The sequence below is a fragment of the Sprattus sprattus genome (assembly GCF_963457725.1).
Source record: "Sprattus sprattus genome assembly, chromosome: 13".
Lineage (NCBI taxonomy): Eukaryota > Metazoa > Chordata > Actinopteri > Clupeiformes > Clupeidae > Sprattus > Sprattus sprattus.
Genome location: NC_137911.1, coordinates 16,190,091 through 16,200,090, shown reverse-complemented (window position 1 = coordinate 16,200,090; position 10,000 = coordinate 16,190,091). Strand labels below are relative to the sequence as shown.

Here is a 10,000-nt window from a genome sequence, read left to right as displayed (position 1 = left end):
AAGACATAAGCAATGTCTACATTTTCTAAGTCAACGTGACCAAAAAAAGCATATTTTAAGGTTATTGTGGGCAACCGTAATCGCTAAATGTTTATTACAATAACTCAGCTTTAACAAATGTGTTGATGATTAAACATTCATGCAGATCGTTTTCATTTGAGCCAGCAGTATTTTGTCTTAAAATAAGTTACAGGATCCATGATTTTAGTGTTGTTAAATCCATGATGCTCACTGTTATAACTGTCCCACACTCTCTTTATGCCTGTGTCAAGGTTGTAACAGGGGACGTAGTTGTAGCAGTAGTATGATTCCTTTGTACCCGAATTTCCCAGCTTTTATGATGGTTGTCGTACGACTTTCCACCACAATTATGACGCTGATGATTTAGAGCCAAAATGTTGGGGGACTGTAACTGGTTTAGAACCATAATGGTGGGTGTCTGGGCTTGGTCTTGGAGCCAGAGTTCCTGTGTTTTGTCCCGGGCTATAGGTTGCCCAGATGTTTTTTCCTGTGTGAGGGCATGACAGGGGGGGAAATGTGAGGTGTGTCTGCTGCTCTCCATGACCAATGTGACCTCGTTCTGCTTATAATGCACTCCGTCTGTAAGCTGAGAGGCACACACACCCCTGAGTTCTCCACACACAGTACGCAACCGCTAGGACAATGAAGGGCAATTTATGACATACACATAGTATGCAGATTAACCAAGGAAAACCAGGATCTGGCTTGTAGAATGCACTTAAGAGTAATTAAGTATATAAGAGTAACCCTATTCACTCAATTAAGAACCTCAAGACTCGTGGCAGTCGAAAATCAATTACCACAGAGCTAGTTTTTGGGGGGAAATTCTGGATTTCCTTTTAAACCAGACTTAAGTGTTTTCGTCCTCGGTTGAGGTACCACATTCCCATTGTTCATACTGTGAGTTCTCATTTAACTGTGGTAAACTGTGTCTCCCAGTATTTGTAGACCACAGAAGGAGTTACTGAGCAGTAAGTCAGCCAGGCCACCCACACGTTCAAACCTCGCTGGGCATGCTCAGTACTGGTCACATGGTCCAACTCCGTCTGTTGCAATGAAGGGCTAAGCCCAGTTTAAACTCCAACTGCATGCTTCAAGCGCTCCCCAGGAGCTAGCAGACTCTGGAACAGGTCCGGCCCTGTGTTGGCATGGACCTGGGTCAGAGTTACCGGCACAGGTTCTACCTTGGTCCTTCCTCCATTTTGGCCCGGTGCCAGCGTCCAACCTAGCAGCGCCATCTGGACCACTAATCGGCATCCATTTACCCAGAACAGGAGGAGATCTCAGTGACAGGTGCCACCACATGAGCGGACATGATGGCTCTAGTTTCCGTTGTGTGACCTCACGAGTACCCACCATTGCTTTACTATCTATGGTGTGACCACACTTCGGTCCACTATGGCTTTACATTGGTGTCACACTATGAATGCCCAATATGGCTCTACTTTCTATGGTATGACCAAGTTTTCACCATGGATACATGTCCAGTTTGTATTCCTTAATGTAATAGATTATTGATGTATAATTCCTCCTATAAACACACTTGATTTGAATTTAACTTTAACTGAATATTATGATATCTACTGTATGTATAAGACTCTGGATACTGTGTATGTGAGTGTGTATGTGTGTGTGTGTGTGTGTGTGTGTGTGTGTGTGTGTGTGTGTGTGTGTGTGTGTGTGAAATGTGCGATATAAATGTAGCTTTCCCTTGCTTTTGCCTTAATGAGAAATGACAAACGCTAACTGATGGCTCTCTGTAAAACAGGAATATTGTTAACTCACAGCTTTAGCCACGCCAGCTGGTTTTCAACACAACATGTTGTTCACACACATTCCCCCATTCACTGTAAATATAGCCTGGCAAGCCTGAGGGGACTACATGTGGACTTCTGCAGATCTGGCACCTGAGAATGGCCAGATTACAACACAGTGACAGGCCATCCTCAGTCTGGAATAATATTCTCTCTCACTCCCACTCTCTTGATCTAGGCCATAACCCTCTATGGGAAAACAGGATTATGGTATAAACGTTGCTATGTTCATTGTAGGATTACGGCATACGTCCCTAATGTTTATATGTTCTCTCTAGTCTGCCATCATGGCTTAGCTTAATTAGACACCAGAGCACGTAATATATGTACTGGTGGATCTGTGAAGCAGCTCCAAAACCAAAGAAAACACATAAATCATCTAGCGTTAGGCAATGCAAAGTCATGGTAAACTGACTGACTGAGCTGAGCTATGATGTACATCTGCAGTATCACAGAGATGGTGTGTGTGTGTGTGTGTGTGTGTGTGTGTGTATGTATGTTTCCCAATCTAACGGGCAAGACAAACACAAACATAACAACATGGTGTTGTTGGGTTGGGAGGTTGCTGTGTTTCATCCTGTGGGATCTCCCTCTCTCTCTCTTTCTCTGCGGGAGAGTAAGCTCCTCACGCTCGTTATGCCAAATGACGGCTTAGCGGGAGCCAATTTGCTGTGTAACTGAGGATCCAGTCGGCCGGGGACAGGTGTACCTGCGCACACCTGTGCGAGGGGGTGAACCAGGTGGACAGCCTGGCCTCCCACAGAGCAGAGAACTCTGAGCCAGATGTAGGCCACACTAAGGTCATATCTGGCCCAAATCCAATTTACAGACATTTTATTGCATTTTTGAATGTCTTTATCTTTAAAAAAAACGTTATAATCATATACAGTTTACTTATTAAGGTTACTCATGCTGTGTATTGTTTAACACTTAAACACAATACAGGAGGCACACATGAAAGTTATTCTCATTGCAGGGTTTGATAAGCAATTCTTAATCCGACTGTACAACCTAAAAGCATAGAGAGCACTATGCAAGTAACACCTGTGTTCAAAGGTGTGGCAAGGGCCTGATGGGCTTCTGATGGTTAACTAGTAGCACAAAGTCCCAACAACAATACCATGGAGAGTAAGAGTACATGCATATGGAAATGTACATCTGTGCTTTACAATAAGTCGCTTTGGATAAACGCATCCAGTAACTGTGAAAAAGTAACTCATTGCCTGAGAGGTAAATCAGTAGTTCAGTGTACTAGTTATTAGGGTGTTCAGTCAAATCTTCACTGTGTTTTGCACTATGGCTGATTATTTCACATCCATCAACTGATGTCTCTGGCATTGTCTTCACAGCGCCAACTGCAGCCATTCAGCTGCCATACAGCAGTGGCAGCATGTCCAACACTGCAACCCCTGTTTCCATCTGTCAAAAACGCCACTCCCCATCAATATTTCAGCACTAACTTGGCAAGACAGTTAATGGCCCCCTTTTCACCCATACTGAAGTTATGGGCTTAATTCAGCCTTTCAAGACGAACTAAACTAAACCTCTTTTGAAGTGGCGTCTTATCTTGGAGTCGTACAGACGCCACATTGTTATCATTGTTATCGAAAGGCCCTTTCATCACGTTATCGGCATCTCCTGCGTGATAACACCTTCTTTTGAAAACCTCACATTTCATCATTTCATTCATCTAAATTGATCTGCTGGCACAGCGGTGTGGTGATGGTTGCCAGGTTAATGAAATGAGACGTTTGTTTTTAACTCATGGACACCGTAACCCTAGAGGCAGCACAATCACTAATTCATGCCCTCTCCTTCAGGAAGACTTCCTGAGGGCGGTGTCGCCTTACGGACGCTGACAGAGTTGCCTTTTACGCCTGCCATCTATCTGACCTACCCCTATTGGTTTTTGTGTGTGTGTGTGTGTGTGTGTGTGTGTGTGTGTGAGTGTATGTGTTTGTGATATGTGTGTGTGAGAGAAAAAGAGAGGGAGAGTCTGTGTGTTTTTGATATCTACCTCTCTGTGCACACATGTACAGTACATACATGTACATACATGTGTGTTTCTGCATATTTTGAAGTAATACGAGAAGTATTTTGGTAATACATATATGAGGACACACACACACACACACACACACATATGCGGACAGCTGGTTTTAGACGACCTGGACACACCTGATGAGCTTATTCCAGTGCCAGTACCGGGTCACTTGGCATACGTGTTCAGTGTGGAAAATAGTTCAAAATGTGGGATTCGGTGTCTGATGTGATGACTGGTAGTACACATGCCCCACTCCACGCCACTCCACGCCACTCCACTGCCTGTTTGATTTTAGGCAGATTCCACTCTACTCTAAAAACAGGTTTTCTTTTGGCTTAAAGGTGCAGTTCTCCATTCTTGCGAAAGGTTATTGATATTTGAGCTCAACAATACACCCCTACCTTCCGTGCCCCTTAAGCAACGTTGCTGATTGGCTTGAATGGTATGTTCCAGTTTTGCAACCATTATCCACCATTTTGCAAAATGCATGTGTATAAATTGTGCTGTTAAGAGCCACTTGCACAGTGTAGTTCGCAGTCATCTCTGATTCATACTGTCTCAGTATTTAGAAGTTTCTCTCCTTCCCCTTTGGTTCCCTTGTGAGGATAAAAGGACTAGACAAAGCTTTACAGCCTTTCCCCCAGGCTAACTGTAGCCTATTCATGAGTAGAAAGAGAGACTCACATCAAAGCAGCACTTTAAAACACACGTGACAGTGCTGACAGAGAGCTTTGCCTGTCACCTGCCACAGTTACAACCTGAAGGTGATGTAGTGACACTAGTGTACTGTGGGAGATTGGGGACTAAAGTAGCGTTCCTCGGATAGTGTTCTTCTCTGCGGCATTGAGCGATGGAACAGAATTGCTGACTCATGCTTTCTGATTGGGCTTCTCTCTCTCTCTCTCTCTCTCTCTCTCTTTCTCCCCCCCCCCCCCAGAGGCACGAGAGAAGATTTGTGCCCCTGTGTGAGTAAAAGGTGGCATGGCGCTCTTTCAGCCAAAGCTGGCCCAGCCATCAAAGCAGTATGATCTAAACAAACCCTATTCTGACACAATACAGAGATGGTACTACAACAACAAAACACCACTGGTCCATACTAAGAGACACACAGCATGAAATATAATCAGGGTTATGAAAGCTGGCATTATGAGAAATGTGCGATTTACCTGCAGGATGTTCTAAAAACCCTTTACAATGGAAAATGCTGACTGATGCAGATACTTAAACACATGTCCAACCCTTCTATTTATAATCACAGTGGAAGTTAAACATGACTAATTTCTATTCTTGGCTGTTACATCAGAGAACAGGACCTAAGACCCAGTCTTAAGTGTTCTGCTTTGTACTGTATCCCTAGGCACATAAAGGAGTGTCTGGGTTGGGTTGTTCCAGACAGTGGCTACGGTTACGGAACCGGAACTATAGTTAGTGCAACACTATTCCAATAGTTTGAGAATTATCGGTCTGGAATGTTTTTTCTGTGCCGTATATCTACTGTTGCCACGGACACATTCCCCCTAGATTTGTTTCTGCATGGTCTATTTCCATTCTGTAGCATTACAAAACAAGGTGTTTGTCCGTAGGGAGGGTACAAAGTTGCCTTCCTTGCTGTGGTGAATCCTAGCATGGCACAGCATCAACACGGGACTGCTTAGCGTGGGCATAGGGCACTGCTCGGCGCAGGTAAATCCAGTCGCTAGCGCCCACTTCTGGGCCGGCTCCCTGTCAGCACGCATCCATGGTGAGGCTTAGTCGGTGTTGCAGCAAAGGTGGTAAAGGTGTTTAGCAGATGCTTTTGTCAACAAAAAAATCCTGCATTAAAGAGAAATCAAAGTCGGGTTGATTGAATGTAAGGCAGTAGACCACCAACACTCACGTGGATGCTAGGGGACGCAGACTATTAATGAATTATCACTACAGAATTCATAGCAACAGTGCAATGTTATCACGTTGGAATCTGTAGCAACAAAGCCAATCTTTTTGCTAAGGAATCCATAGCACTGGGCACTTGGTTTGCTAAAACCACTGTTACGTAATGAGCCTGAGAGGTGTCACTGGAGAGTCCGAAGCACTGGGAAGCAATCCCATTCCCAGCACTGATGGGCCTCTCGCCTTTCAGCTGCAAAGCCCTCTGGGTAGACAGGTGCTAAATGGCATGACATCACACTCACACACACACGCAGGCCTCATCTTATCGGAAACATGCAACACTTAAAGGTGATTAACGGGTATCTACTTTCTGCATTCGGTGAGGAGCAAAAATAGAAACAGTGTGTGTTTGTGTGTGTGTGTCTATGTAGGGAGGGGAGGGCTCAAAAGGCTTCACATTTAAGAACAGTTAACGTTTGATGGATCGTAGATTGATGATGTCACGAAAGATGCGTTAATCTCCTCCTTGCCAATTGACTGACTGATTGATTTCATTTGACAAACATAAAACGTAAATCTAATACAAGGTACTGTCATGCCCCACTCCCACATGTCCTGAGTGCTAAGGACAAAACTGTTAAGCCTGTTGTCGTTGAGGTCCTTGATGGCAAAAAGCAAGGTAGACCTGCAAACATTCAGATTGTAACAAACTGATATCCCATCTTGTCCTCTAGATGTGAGAGCGAGTGCTCAAACACATCACGACTGAGGAGAGACTAGACAGCTGTCTGAACCCTTCAGTACCACCTGCAACATTCTTAAACATTAATGTACAAAACTAACACAGACACCACTGATCCAAACTGATACAAAAGGGGCTAAAAAGGTTTAAATGTTCTGAGGCAAACAGGGTATAGGAAAAACAGACCGCTACCTCAGAAACACCTGCTGTTTGACTTTAGTGCAGCATTCGACAGCATACCAATGGTTTGGTCCAGTGTGACTATTTTAACTGGAGCTAAATTCCGGATAAGTTGTACTATTGGGCCTTTTCCAAAAGTGTGAAAAAGACATCTCTGTTTGAAACAGTGCTAAGCTCTTGAGACTAAAAAAGACCAATATGTATTGTTGTGTTACAGACAAAAACAGTCACAAACAAACACAAACAGCATCCACATTACAGCAGTGTCATGAGCTTACTGGAGCATATATGTCATCCGAGCACTACGGTGGCCCATTTGCCTGGCTGATATAAGAGTTGCGTAACAAGGGGAACAACACTAAAACTGACAGCTGAGGGCACAGGAGATCTGGGTCAGCATCGCTCAATGGCGCCGTGGGCCAAACAGATTCAACGCAGAGTCAACCTGAGGAGCTGCTGGTTCTGGAAAGGATCCAGCCAAGACCTGGGTGAGGTCTGCTGCAGGGTTAACGGAAAAATACAAGCTTGGGTGACGAGTCCCACTGAGATGCAGCATAAGGGCCGTTACACATAACCTGCCTTGTGTGTGTGTGATTATTGTACTACCTGTTGATTTTCATGTCCCATTCACACTGCCTGTATGAGGCGCGCGTCTCAGATGCGATTCAGGCTGCGCTTGTGATCTAGAGTTCGGGCGTGAGGCCTATTTGTCACACATGAGGTAAGTACGAGATAAGTGGTAATCAGCAACAATAGACAGTCAAAAGATCTTTCGATTGTGATATTGACATCATACCAGCAACATTACATTACTGATACCGTTCACTGTAGTTTCACAGACAAACACAGCAATTGAACAATTTTAGCAATTGTATGTTATGAAAGGAGGATGTGGAGGCTACGTGTACTATATAGACACAGCAGAATCCCAGTGCCCCCTATAATTATATTTTGTCTTTAAGTGAACAGAACATAGGTGAAAGAAAGAGAGAGATTGAGTTTGAGAGAAAATTATTAAGAGAAAGAGAGAGACATTGAGAGAGATAGAGTGAAAGAGAGAGAGTGACTGAGAGAGAGAGATGGAGTGAAAGAGAGAGAGAGGGAATGATTGAGCGAGGGATCTGAATAACTGGGTCGTAGCACCCAAAGGAGTTCTGATTTGGAACCGGGCAGTCGGGCTCATCGGAATAATTAACTAAATGTACCCCTTAAATGTCGAGATGTTTTTTAATTACCCTTCAAAGAGCTACAACTTCTGTCTGGAGACAACTGTCTGGACGTCTAGAGCCAGGGGTGTGGTGTGTTATTACTGTGCGCGCGCACACACACACACACACACACACACACACACACACACACACACACACACACACACACAAACAAACACACTAATCAAATCACGTCCCCACCCTAGGCTGGCACACCTTTGTACTGTGAACAAATAGCAACCTTTTGAAAATTTCCCACAGACATTCTTCCCTTTTCCTCCTGTTTTTCCACTGCAAACAGCACAGCGCTGGCAGGAAAGGGCCACACACACACACACACACACACTCACACACACACACACTCACACACACACACACACACACACACAAATGCTGCTCACATGGCTCTGATGAACACACTCAAGGCTAGGAAATGGGTGTTTGATCTGGGTATGCCTGTGCGTCGTTAAGCCCCTTTTTATATTCAGTCATGGATAATGTTACATTAATTTTATATCCAGTGTCCTTTGGTGTCTTTGTACAATGTTCTTCCAATTCAATTAGCCTCATATTGCCGAAGACAAATTGAAGTAACCCTATAACTATTTTCCTGTAACTATAGCTATACTAGAAGTGCAACATATAGAGAGAATTCTAATTAAACGCAATTTATTCAGAAATATATTGCAGTATAGCCTTTTTATAACATGTACTGAGCACCTACAACCACTTAATATACAGTGGTGTAATGTTGTCTACAGTTACAGATAGCTGGATCTGATGGAAAAACACAGACGCCATTATTGCACAGCAAAGTCACCACAGTGATGAGGAGTCAGGGATATCTGCTGATATTGGTTTTGAACTGGCTCGAGACCGGAACCACAGACTAAAAAAACACCTGGGAACGGCCAGTTTTGTGGTCTTACCTGCATCTCAACTGACAACACAAACACTGACGTGGCACTTTGCACCAAAACACAGGGTGGTAAACAAGGACTGACCTACACTTGCTAGCTGACTCCAACTCTTTCTGTCTCTCTCTCTCTCTCTTTTTCCCCCTCTGTGGTTAACTAGCGTTCTGTGGAGATGGTGTTGCTGATGGATCAATATGGGAGTGAGAATGCTATTGACAACTGTGTATAGTGTAAATGCCCCCCGGAATATTCCATGGGTCTCAGCGGGCCGCCACTTTACGGTGTGGGGAGAAATTAATCCTATTAGCCCTATCTGTCATGTACAGTGCGTTTCTCAGTGTGGGAAGGTAATCCCGACAGCTCGCAGAGCATTATGCCATGTTCTGCATAGGCATCCCAAAGCAGGAGCTGGCTGTGGGCCCAGGTCTGAGACCTCACCTCACTTCCTCTCGGAGTGTCTACTGTGATGCGCAAACACACTGGAACACTGACAGAGGGGGAAACGGAGGTTGTGTTCAAGTGTTACAGGACATAGGCTCTGGTTAGTGTGGTCACAGAGTAGTTGCTGGGCTGCTTTTGTTGGACTTTTAAACTAAAAATGCTATGGGACAGAAGCTCCATCCAATATAACCACAGAACAGCAGTTGGTAAGGATGTAGGGAAATTAATCTTAAACGTTACTGAACAGAAGCTCTAGCAGCTGGTCATAAAGTGATTTAATTATAAATGTTATAGGACAAAAACTCTAGTTAGTGTGGCCACTGATTAGCTGTTGGTTAGGATGCCACAAGGGGCACTTACATGTAGCTGGCCATGAGAATACCATGAGACTTGATTTTAAATGTTACAGAACACAAGCTCTACATTTACATTTAGTCATTTAGCAGACGCTTTTATCCAAAGCGACTTACATGGATGTATACACATTGTTTACATTTACACTGATGGCACACTGCGCATCAGGAGCAATTAGGGGTTCAGTGTCTTGCTCAAGGACGCTCCGACATAAAATCAAACTAGCAACCTTCTGATTACTAAACGATTTCTCTACCACCTGTACAACTGGCGCCCCCAGTGGTACAGCTCTAGCTTATGTAGCTATGGAGTAGACTAGCTGTTCACAGATACCACAAAAGTTCATAGCAGCGATTATATACTGTCAGTAGAGGGCTTCGTATAAAACTCTCCATGACAGAAGCTCTGGC

At 44.2% G+C, this 10,000-nt stretch overlaps 1 protein-coding gene across 1 annotated transcript in view; it reads right to left on the bottom strand.

Annotated features, from left to right (window-relative positions):
* The window catches only part of rcan3 (regulator of calcineurin 3), a gene marked incomplete at both ends in the record, with an annotated part of 30,237 nt that overhangs the window by 4,078 nt on the left and 16,159 nt on the right, over nucleotides 1–10,000 (bottom strand).